This window comes from Acomys minous, assembly GCF_964271855.1.
Source record: "Acomys minous genome assembly, chromosome: 5".
In the NCBI taxonomy this organism is placed as follows: Eukaryota; Metazoa; Chordata; class Mammalia; order Rodentia; family Muridae; genus Acomys; species Acomys minous.
Window position 1 is genome coordinate 24,055,393 of NC_140494.1, and position 12,451 is coordinate 24,067,843.

The window sequence follows — 12,451 nt, forward strand, 5'->3', positions numbered from 1 at the left end:
AGAAGGCGAACGGAAGGAGGCACACTACATGTTCAGGAAGGCAATCAAGGCTACAGTATGATCTATATTGTGGGGCCAACTGCTAGAAAAATCAAAGAGATCACTAGATTTTCCAAACTCAAAAAAAAAAAAAAAAAAAAAAGAGTGAGGCGTGGCAACAAGACCACAACACATACTTCTAGAGATGTGCATTTGCTTCTGTGGTTTTCCACAAGCAATGGCAGACTGAGCAAGGGACTTTGGACAGATAGTTTTAGTACACTTTGCCCCTGCCTTGTGGAAAGATTTTCCAGTTGATCCAGTCAGTCCACATTGGCTTAAGAGAATAGAAAAATAAAAGAAGGCACAAACTACCATATTGCTATCAACTCTCTCAGTCAGAGCTTCCCACGTTTTTTTTTAACTTGTTATGATGCAAAGTACCCCAGGATGTGATCCAGGACCCTAGGAGCCAAAATCTGGGCACAGGATCTTGAGCCAGCAGCCTAGACTGCTTATATGTGAATCCTCATTAACAAGAGTAAGAAAGAGTGCTATTTCTACTCTTTCTAGGGTACTAGAATGTCCCTTTTCAGGGGACTTCATTTTCATAAATGGCATGGGTAATGTTATAAAACTGACCTTTGTTCCTAAGACACACCCTCAAATTCCTGGACGTTCTAGAATTAAGACTTCTGGGGATAGGCCCTGAGGGACTGCAGTTGATGTTCTAGGGAAATTTGGGAAAATCAGAATATTAAAGGGTTACTACTACTGTAGTAACCCTAGCCAAGACAGGATCATATTCCTGCTGTGAACAACAGCTCAGAGACAAAACCTCAGACTGGGTCTCCAGCACCTAGCGAACAGTCTGCTCCCGTTGACAACAGTGGTTAGAGTAAACGAAGGAAGATCTGCTCAAACTATGGCACCAGCCAAGGACAACACGTGCAGTAAACATCGAACCCCTGCCCAGATCTAGCCAGTGGACAGGACATTCTCCACAGTTGAGTGGAGAGTGGGGTCTGACTTTCACATGAACTCTGGTGCCCCATATTTGACCACATCCCCTGGATGGGGAGGCCTGGTGGCACTCAGAGGAAGGATAGCAGGCTACCAAGAAGAGACTTGATACCCTATGAGCATAGACAGGGGGAGGAAGTCCCCCTCCGTCACAGTCATAGAGGAGGGGAGTAAGGGGAAAATGAGAGGGAGGGAGGAATGGGAGGATACAAGGGATGGGATAACAACTGAGATGTAATATGAATAAATTGATAAAATATATTTTTCTAAAAAAAAAAAAAAGAATATTAAAGGGAGTTAACAGTGTAACTCAGTGGTACTGTGCAGAAGGCCTAAGGATCTGATTATATTACATGTATGTATTTACATATTTATATAATTTTATGTTTTTGTATTATAAAAGCCATATTATTTTACCCTTAGTTATCCTACACTGGAGAGATGTCTCATTACATGGCATAGATACAAGAGTGAGGAAGTGACTAAGTAGGCATCTTGTATCACTTGCTTGTATGGATAATCCTGAGGCAATGTGCAGAGGGAATAGGATCAAGACCAGAGCACGAAAGAGCCAGGTGAAAAGCTATTAATATAGCCCATTGGCTGGAGTTTCTGAAATATATGTTTGGTTTTTCTGAGACTGGGTTTCTCTGTGTAGCCTTGGCTGTCCTGGACTCACTTTGTAGACCAGGCTGGCCTCAGAGTTAAAGAGATCGCCTGCCTCTGCCTCCCCGAGTGCTGGGATTACAGGTGTGTGCCCCCATGCCCAGCTTCTGGTATATTCTTAAGTACCAATATTTAGTGATTTTTAAAATCATTTTCCTGAAAGTGCCCATGACACCAGGCAAGTTGGTGGTGTATGCTCCCCAAGGCAGTGATGATGAGAGTCTAGAAAGAAGCCAAGGATTACAGGAACAAGTTCTATCAAATGAAGTCTGGTTTTCAGTATGGCCCCTTTACTTCCCTGGGAGCTCCCCAGTGCAGTCTCACTTAGTCATGGCAGACAAGTGGGGGAGGGTTAACTTCCTCCAACTACAGGCAAGAACACTTATCTGTATTCCTGTTTGCTTTTCACCTCAAACAGTCAGATATCTGACTGCTCACCAAGGAGAACAAATTTTATTCTAGTCAATTACACACAATGTATTTTTTTTTAATTATATACCTCGTTTGGAGAGATGGCTCAGTGGATAAGAACACCCAGATTCAACTCCCCAAACCCACATGGTGACTTACAGCCAACCATAAGTTCAGTTACAGGAGCTCTGATGCCCACTTCTGGACTCTGTGAACTCCAGGAGCACACCCAGTACACATACATACATGCAGACAAAATTGGTCACACATAAAAATTTTAAAGTAAATAAATATTTTTAAATTATGTATCACAGAGAACACACTTTTCCATTTTCTAAAAGAAAGAAAACCACTTCGCTTTGACTCATCCACAGACAATGAACACCATAAGCATCCATGCAGAGTCCATATAAGCACTGACCCTGGCCAAAGCCCCACAGCTTACAACCATCTCCTTCCACTAAGAAAATCCTCCCAACACTGTGACTGCGATGCTGCTGGGGGAGGGGGGCGGGTCCAGACGCTTTGCTGTCTCTATCAGTTGTGATTTCATGCTAAATTACCTTAGTCACAAGGGCAGACTTCCCACGTCTTCAGCTTCATTGTCTAGGTCAGGCCCCTCCATGTACAAACCTGCCTGCCAGAATGCTCAGGATGCTCGAGTTCACTGAGCTGAGCATGTTTGTGAGCAAAGGTCAAAGGGCAGGGTGCTGGCTTGCAGGCAGAGCTCTCCAGGCTCCTGATGAAAGGCTTCTGCGGGGGTTCAGGGTTTACTTCTGCACTGAAGCTCCTTGCAATGGCTTGGCACGTGAACCGCAAGTTCAAAGCTACACAATGACTCAATCCACCTTCCTCTGGTTTCCAGGGGAGCACCACAGGCATGCAGCTGCCTCAGCGCCTCAGCTTTCAGAAGTGTGAAACTGTTTCTTTTTCAAGCATCATCTGCCAGATCATTTCTGATATAAATGTATTGATTACTTTTTATGATGCTAAGCACACCAAGAAGACAGCAGTGCGGGCTTTTCCTATTTAGTTCATCTAAGAAGAGTCACTTGATGTGCCAGTCGCAGATGTTATGTAAAGTGTCAATTGCTCCTTTTAAACAGGTGTCAAAGGAAGTGGAGCTGGGGTTGGAGTTCAGTGATAGAGCACTTGCTATACAAGGCCTGGGGATCCAACCCCAGTACCACCATCACCACAGAGGGTGGGAGAGAGAGAGAGAGAGAGAGAGAGAGAGAGAGAGAGAGAGAGAGAGAGAGAGAGAGAGAGAGAAATAGAGAGAGAGAGAAATAGAGAGAGAGAGAAATAGAGAGAGGAGGTTATGACTTTAAATACTCATGTGCTCCATAAGAAGCAGTGGTTTTCATGTAAACCTTTTCATCAAAAATAAGAAATAATTTTCCTAATACCTTTATTCTCATGCCCACAGAAGACTGACATCCTTTGATATAAAGTCTCCACTTTGTGTTTAGCTGCACTGAAGCTTTCCTGTGCTTCTTGATTCATCTCTTCCATAGACAGTTTCTCCATGGTCCAGATTCCTTCATCCGGCTGTCCTGAAAGCTTTAGACCTCCGCCTGCTCTGTCAACAATCTGGGCCTCATCTTTTCTGGGGCAAAACAAAAGTTCCTTCTCCTTTTAAAAATATTACTTTTTGCCTAATACTTAAAAGGCATAAAATCATGCATATAAATATTGTACCGTGTGTCATTGAATGTGTGTGTACATTGTATAATGCCTATACAAGGTTAAACTATACAAGGTTAAATGCATTAATATCCTCAGATGTTTATTATTCCCTGGTGGTGATGGTGCTGGTGCTGGTCAAACAAATCCCTTTCCCAACTCTTTGAACTAAGCAGTGTGTTGCTGTCATCCATAGTCACCCTACTCCATGATGTACACCAGAGGCTATAATTTGTACCAAGTTGGTCAACCTTTCTTTTCCCCTCCCCCACCCATTCTTTTTTCCTCAATGGTAATTTTCTCCCTCCATAGCTACAGAATTGCTTGAAAAATGCATATGAGTGGAAGTGTTCAAGTTATACTAAGAAAATACAGTAGACTGACAGGCTTGTGAACAATAGAAATTGTTTCTGTTGATTCAAACAGCTGGGATATCCAAGATCAAGGTATCTGATGATACTCACTTCCTGGCTCACAGGTGGCTCCTTATGTCATGTCCTCACATCATGGAACACAGATGTCTCTTTAAAATAGACAGCAGTTCCATTCAGAAGGGCTCAATCACTCAGGACTGGCCTCTGAATATTATACCATTGTGGGCTGGCTCAGACATCCATGTTGGCTGAGGACACCCAAATGTTCAGTCTCTAACAGCAACTATGACCTATCTTCTTAACACTCACTCTGTAAAAAAAAAGCAACATTTTATTTCTGAGCATGTACATATGAAAACACACAACCATATAAGTCTGCAGCTCAGTAAATTTTCACAAAGTAAGCAAGCCACCTGCCTCCAGATTAAGACACAGAATACCTATACCCGTACACAGCTTTCCTTCACATTTTTCCCTGTCTTGCCTCTTTAAAATAAATGATTGCCTTAAATTCTATTACTGTTGCTTAGTTGTTCCTATTTTTGAACATTATAAAATAAAATCAGGGTAGTATCTATACTTTTCTGTTCGATCACTACTTCAACACTAAGTTGGAGGATTCAGCCCTGCTCATGGGTGTGGAAATAGTTCATTTATTATTATTACTATGTAATTGCTATAGTTGAGGACAAAGAAAGAACTCTGCTATGATTTCAGTCCATAATCAGTTGGCTCTACCATTTGGGAGCCTGTGGCCAAGTAAAGACACACAACAAAGAGTCCATATTTACAGCAAAGCCACTCACCTCATGGTGGGTGACCAGGAAGCAGAGAGGACATACCCCCAAAGACCTAACTTTCTTTCACTAGGCTCTACCTTAAAGGTTCTACCACCTTATAATGGAACCACAGGTTGGTGCCCAAGCCTTTAGCACATGGGCCTTAGGGGGATACAGAATTCCTGAATCATAACAGGCCATACACTTTTGTTTGGCTAAATGACTAAAACCAGACCAAATCATATCCACAGTAAAGGAAACTACAGTGCCCAAACTCTCTGGTTTGCTCCAGATTACAAAGCTTGAGAAAGGGGAATGATGAAGTGGATTTATGATTTTAGATCTGCTATCCCGCTCAGAACACTGCTTACCATTCCATGCAAATGGAATGAGAGTCTGTTCCAAGTGAGCCTTAGCGTCCTTTAAGGACGATATGGCTACTCTTCTCCAGAGCCAAGGACATGTAGTGGGAGGAGCAAGCACTGCATTGGAATTTTTCCTCTCTATATATAATTGCATTGCATTCTGCATTGTGCAGTGTACTGGAGTTCTCTAAAGAAACATAACTAATATAATATGGTCTGAGAAGTCCAAAAAGGGCCCTTTCATGATGGAAAGGACAAGAATCCAGAAACTATCCAGTCTACAAGGCTGGATCTCTCCGCAGTCCCAATATGATGCTAGAGTCCTGGAGGATTCCTGGAGTGCTAGTGACCTTCAGTCTGTGTTGGAATCCTGAAGAAGTTGGTTTAAATACTAGGTGAGGACCGCCTCAGCAATGGGATGGACAGATGAACTTTCCATTGAGAACAAGAGTGAGCAGACAACGAGCAAAGCTTCCTTCTTCCATGTCCTTGTCTGTGGGCAGCTACCAGAAGGTGTAGACAGGTTTAGAATGGTTCTTCCTGCCTAAAATAATTTGATTAAGAAAATTCCACATCGGCGTACTAAGCATCTTGGGTTCCAGATGTAGTTCAGTTGACAAGATTAGCCATCAGAGCTGTTATTAATGCTACTTTTGTGTTGCTTCTTTTATGTTTATTGACTATATTTTAGCTACCATTTACTTTGTTTTAGGTGGAAGGCAGCACTGTATTTTCAGGCATGTCTCCTGCAGACCATAAAGTTGGACTTACAGAATTATCACTCCAGCATCAAGCCCTTGATTATATGAGTAAAGTAAATGAAAAGAAAATTATCCACAGTCACCAGAGCTTCCAAACTTCCTTCTCTCAACTAACCAAAACCTTTATCCTCACAGAAACTTCCTTACCATCAGTGGTCAGGGGAGAAATTTCAAATTGGATCTAAAGATGGTCTTACAGCATACAGAGATGCTTTCCAGAAGTGGATAGATATAGCTCAAAAGCTATTTTCTATAATGTTCCTGAAGTAAAAATAAAGAGAATTTCTTTATATTGTAATTTCTTTCTTGTAACAGTCCACTGGATTTTTGTATATACAGTTACTAAGCCAGCTCAGTAACAATATTTGTAGGGATCTCTTGGTTGTTTCCAGACTCTGTCTATTACAAATAGAGCTGCTACAAGCATAGTTGAGCCAGTGGTAATTGTGGTATTTTTGCACAATGGAATACTACTCAGAATTAAAAACAAGGAAATAATGAGATTTGCAGGCAAATGGATGGAACTAAGAAAGGTCATCCTGAGTAAGGTAATCCAGACCCAGAAAGACACACGTGGTATGTACTCATTTATAAGCAGATTTTAGCAATATAGAATAGGATAAACATATTACAACTCACAGACCCAAAGAAGAGAAGTAACAAGGAGGACTCAGGGAAAGATGCTTAAATCTCACTCGGAAGTAGAAATAGAATAGACAGTGGAAGTGGTTGAAGAGAAAGAACAAAATAGGAAAGGGATTACAGGGAGAAATGAGGGTGGAGATCAGACCTGGGAAGAGCGGAGTGGAAGGATAGAAGGCCTGCAGAGAAAAGGGAAACTGTATGTGGAGGCATCTCTTTGGCAAGCTGGAGACCTAGGTCAGAATAGGCCTCTGGGAAGATATGAAGGGGACTCAAGCTCAGACTCAGTAGCAGGGGCTACGATGACTGAAAAGGACACCCTCTAACTAGACAAGACTCCTAGTGGAAGGAGGGAAACACCAACTCACCCACAGAAACTTCAACCCAAAATTTACCCTGCCTACAAGATGTGCAGGGATAAAGATAGAGCAGAGATTGAGGGAACGTTGAACCAATGCCTGACCCAACCTGTGACCCACCCCATGGCAAAGAGTCAACCCCTGGCATTATTAATGATACTCTGCTATGCTCACAGACAGAAGCCTAGCATAGCTGTCCTCTGAGAGGCTACACTGAGCAGCAGATCCAAACAATAAGGAGACTATAGCCAAACATTGGGCAAAGTGTAGGGAATCTTCTGGAAAAGTGGGGGGTGGGGAGGATGGATAGAATGATCTGGAGGAGACAAGAGCTCCACAAGCAGACAGAACCAACTAACCAGGGCTCAGACTGGACCTGGGCTCCCTAAACAGATGTAGCTGATGGGCAACTTGATATTCACACGGGTCCTCCTAGTAAAGGAAGCAGGGACTGTCTCCGACATGGACCCTGTTGCCTGTTTTTTTATTGCTCCCTCTGGCGGGGCTGCCTTACCAGGCCACAGGGGAAGAGGATGTGCTCAGTCCTGATGCAATTTGATGTGCTGGGGTGGGCTCCCCTTTTCTGAGGAGTAGAGGAGTGAAGAAGGCAAAGCAGGGAGGGAGGGTGGGACTGGGAGGAGAGGAGGGAAAAGGCTATGGTTGGGATATAAAGTGAATAAATCAATAAAAATTTAAAAATTAATATATATATTTTTTTAGGACAAGAAAACAATACATTTTCGGCATTCATGAACAATACATGGTATTTCCAGTTCTAGAAATCTTGAGGTAGAGTTAAAATTTAGTTCCTGTGACCACATCACTTCTTGAGAACAGATCATGCTAGCTTCCTTTTCTTTGCACTTCCACTGTTTTTCAAGCAGTGCCCCTCAAGTACTACATACAAACATTGGAGCATGAATTGAATTAATTTTACCGGGTATCCCATTTCATCAATAAGAAAAAATAATTTTTATCATGGGCTTTTTAGACTATCAAACATTCATTAAAAAGCTTACTAAAATAAATCATGCTTGTGGTTAATTTTTGTTATTAAAATACACTGATGTCCTTTTCCCATCTTGTCATTTTTATATTAGAAACATCAAGGAAGGCATTAAAAGCACTTGTGACCTGCTCTTCATTTATAGACATTAGTCCTATCAGATACTTCTTAAACAATGCTATCTGCACTGTGCACACATGCTTAATCTCTTGCAGAGAGCCCTACAGTGACACAAATTTTTATTTATCACAACACTGCCTGCTAATCATTCACGCTGCTCAACCCCATCAGAGGTCTTTCCATCAAAGTGTATCTCCATGGTAACACAAACCAGATTTGGCCATTTGGTAACTGCTTGGAACACAAAGGTCACTTGAAGGTTTATGACATTTGGATCCTGGAGCACATTTCCAAAACTACAGATTCTGCATGGTTTTGACATTTGGACCTACTCTATCAATAGTACTTTTCCCTTGGCGTCCATATATGTTTCCATTTGGGTGGTGTTTATTTATTGGAAATGAAAGCAGTCAATGTGATCACTGTTAATAAAACTTGCTTTCTTGCCTTGCATTTCTTTCCAGAAAATAATAGTTAGTGCTTAAAAGACTTCTGTGTTTGGAAGTTATTATGCTGAGGTTGCTAAAATGCTCTTCAGTAATCACAACTGGAAGTTTGATTATTGGCCTCTTCATAAATAATTACATTTTAAAATATGATTGAAGTATGATAAAATAATTAAGTTAGTTTGAGCGTTACATTTTTGTGTCTAATCTATGGAGGGTGGAAAGAACAATTGTGTTTCACTGAAATACACATTTACATCAACCTGAAGATTATAAGAAGCTTAAGTCTTTAAGAAAATGGTTAAAAATGCTAGACTCTGACAAAAAAATTTAAATAAGTGAAGTAAGGCAATCCTAGGAGTAAACACTCAAGTGTTGGGGTGGGTTTTTTGGTTTTTTGTTTGTTTGTTGTTGTTGTTTTGTTTTGTTCTCAGCTAAATCTTTGTAAAGAGAGCTGAGAAGACCAGTGACAACCCTAAATGCTGTCTTTCTAATTAATTAATTAACTAATTAATTAACTAACTAATTAATTAATTTTATGTGTACAGATATTTTTTCTACAGGCATGTCTGGGTGCCCACAGAGGCCAGAAGAGACCATCAGATTCCAAGACACTAGAATTACAGACAGTTGTGAGCTGCCCTGTGGGTGCTGGGAATCAAACCATCTCCTTTGGAAGATCAGCCAGGGCTCTGAACCACTGGGCCATCTCTCCAGTCCCTAGTTGCCAACTTTATGATGTTTGGTGCTTGGTCGGTGAGCATCCCCCACAGTATCCCTGGTCTGTATTTTAACCTTTCAAACTCCATGACCTTAGGCTAAGCAACCCCACACAATGTGTCAGCCATCCTTCCTTCTTAAACAATAACCTTACACTGAGAATGTTCAAGAAGGTCTTCCTAAGCATGCTCAAAAATGTGTCCACTCCTGAAGTGCTTTCCAATATGAATGTACATTGAACAACATCTCTAAACTTCCTATGTTCAAAGGACACATTGCTCTGCATCCCCATTTTCATAACCTGCTGCCAGCAATTCAGCTTCCCTCCACTTTTATTTCTTGACTGTGCTTTTTTTTGGCTTTGCACTCTGTAAGCTGTGAAGCCACCGTAAAAACCGAGCCGGCACAAAAGACGCGAAGCTCCCCGGCATGCGACTGAAATGGTGGCAGAGGAGGGTGGGGCATTCTAGGAAGGTAAGTAGAAAAGAAAGTCAATGCCAGCCTTGTGCAATCCTTGAACAGAGGGAGCTGGTACTGGGAGTTTCACCAGAGCACAGCAGGAAACCTGTAGGATTGAAGGATTCAGAGCAACAGTGAAGATGGCGATCTCTGAGGCAAGACTTGAAGCGCAACATGGCTGGTAGTCCGGAAAGACCATGGTTTCTGGGTCAAGGACAAGAGAACATTCAAGATCCAAGTGGACTGGTCACTGGGGCCCTATTCACAGTCTCAGACTGTCAGATTGATGCCTGGACTGTGTGGTCTCCCGCATTGGTTGATGTTGAGGATGAAAATCAAAAGAGATGGAAATCCTTGCAGGACCCAGGACTACTGGCCTCCGTGCCCTGTGCCCCAATAGTTCATCTTTAGGACAAATGTTTGGGGACTCTAAAGAACCCTTTAAGATGGCAAATCTTATAAGAGTGGCAACACATTAAGCCCCCCAAAGTGACCCACCATTAGCAGGGTCTAGATTAGCTGCGAGTTTCAAATAGAGACAGTAAGGTCCCAAGAGATGAAATGCAGACTCTTAGATTAAAAGGTGACTTGAACAGCAAACAGAGTTCCTGTGTAGGAAGCCTCCTACACACTGGTAATTAGGGAGAGATTTATCTTGTGATCCTCGTTTCTCATTACCCTCCAGCCAACACGCATGCGCTTCTGAAACATGCTAGGCATATTTATTCATTTTATACTCCGGTTAGTACAGATGCTTTTTCTCATTTCCATTTTAGAAATATGAAGACGAATGATCAAAACACTCGGTAAGGTAAGATATCTGGCAAAGGACAGACCCACCTGCAGACTCAGGGCTGTGGTTGGAGCTGGACCCTGAGTGCCGGCAGCCCTAATAAGCTAGACTCGGCACCCTATCCTTAATAGGGCATTAATCAGACAAATAATAGTGGAGAACAGAAAACAGGAAGAGAATTCATCCATAGGAAGAGGAATGAAAGGTCCAGTGACTGCCCTACCATGCCTACACACACACCAAGTCCATCCTCAGGTCCTGACATGAGGTTTGGGTCTAAATAGACGGTAAGGCACATGCATAAATAAGCAGTCCCGGTCAAGGAGTGGACCCACACACCCCTGACCCACCACTGCCTCAACTCCAGTGTCTACTGCAAAAAGTCTGACACAGGTCAGAATCCTGTGAAATCTCTTCCTCAGAGGCAAGCTCCTCCTCAGCCTGGCACCAAGCTTCAATATTTTGTATCTTTTCCAGAAAGCTTCCTGGAGGAATTCCAATTTGTGTCAGACTATTGTTTTAATACTGTAATAACCAAAGGGAGGATGCAAGTGTCTCTTTGGAATATCTACATTCCTGTTAGGATGGAACATTCATCTGATAACCCAAATATCCTTATTGGAAAGAATTTTAAAATCCAAGAGACAGCTTTTGGTAATTTCCTTAGGATGGGCATTGTTGGGAATCACAGGATAGGAGTGGGACAAAAACTACTTATCTTGCAGAACATATTAATAGCTATTTGGATTGTCATTCATGTCACGTCATCTGTTGGGTACTAAGGACACAGAGGGAGTTAGAGATGTGCCATCTTGAAGTATACCAATTTGGGCATGATTGTTTCATACCAAAATTACTTGACCTTGGGTTTTGGAAAGGGCCATTCAGACTGACTTTTCCTGCATGTACAAGCCATAGAGTCTACTTTGAAGGAATTGTCCTTCAATACCAATACTGCACAATGGCCTTGGTCATCCAGACTGGTAATGGGGTCCTTAATGAACCTGAATGAGCAAATTCCAGCTAACCCCCAATTTTTTGGCCAGTTTCCTGGCTCTATATTTCTAAGTGGTATCCCTGTAATTTTCTACCTCTGCTCACGGAGCCACTATTTCTATCAATATTTTTTTGCAAATTTATCATTCTTTGTCCAAAAGTATTAAAGCATAATGCTTTGGTTATGTATCAAGATTTACTCTCCCAAGATGGCCCCCATATACGTGCAGAGCTAAGGAGCTCTCTTAGGTGTTTTACTCTTCTTAGTTTCTATATTAGCCAGATTCCTAGAATAAGATCACTTGAGAACTTGGGGCTCTACAGGGCTGTTTCTCCCCACACACAGATATGACTCTAACTTCATGAACTAACATTGCTATAGGGAATAGACTATGAATCCAAAAATGATTAACAGGAAACTGCAAAAAAAATATTGAGTTTATATTTAACTGTTCAAAGGGTTGAAAATAGAGGTCCCAGGTGCGGGCTAACGGGAGAACTAGGAATTCTATTTATTTAACTATCATGATTATGCAAATATTTCTAATGGTAAGAAATAGAATTAGGTCAATTTGGAAGAAGAAGGGTTGGAAGTGGTGAGGCAAAATGCACTGAGGTGATTTTAAGGTCACATGAATTTGGAGTGGGTTCACTTACCCACAGAGAGCATCTTTCCAACAACTGAAGATTCAAGGGCACAAGACAAAGCCATAGCCCTGGAGAATTGCTTTATAAGCAACCACACTGCATCCATTGAAGAAAGACTCTCAAGGTGGTCCCTAACTTGGTCTTCAAGGTGCACTCACTTCTTGAGCTGCCTTGTGGGAGAAAGAGAAGGAGAGGTCATGGGTCAAATGAGCACAAGG

General features: G+C 41.9%; 1 long non-coding RNA gene across 1 annotated transcript in view; it reads left to right on the plus strand.

The window, feature by feature from the left end:
• LOC311597647 overlaps positions 1-6,310 on the plus strand; it is a 31,614-nt gene extending 25,304 nt beyond the window's left edge. Inside the window, exons 3-4 of the long non-coding RNA XR_014779300.1 lie at positions 5,996-6,097; positions 6,180-6,310. This is a non-coding gene — a long non-coding RNA (uncharacterized lncRNA). The remainder of the gene's footprint in view (positions 1-5,995; positions 6,098-6,179) is intronic.
• Positions 6,311-12,451: the final 6,141 nt, after the last annotated feature.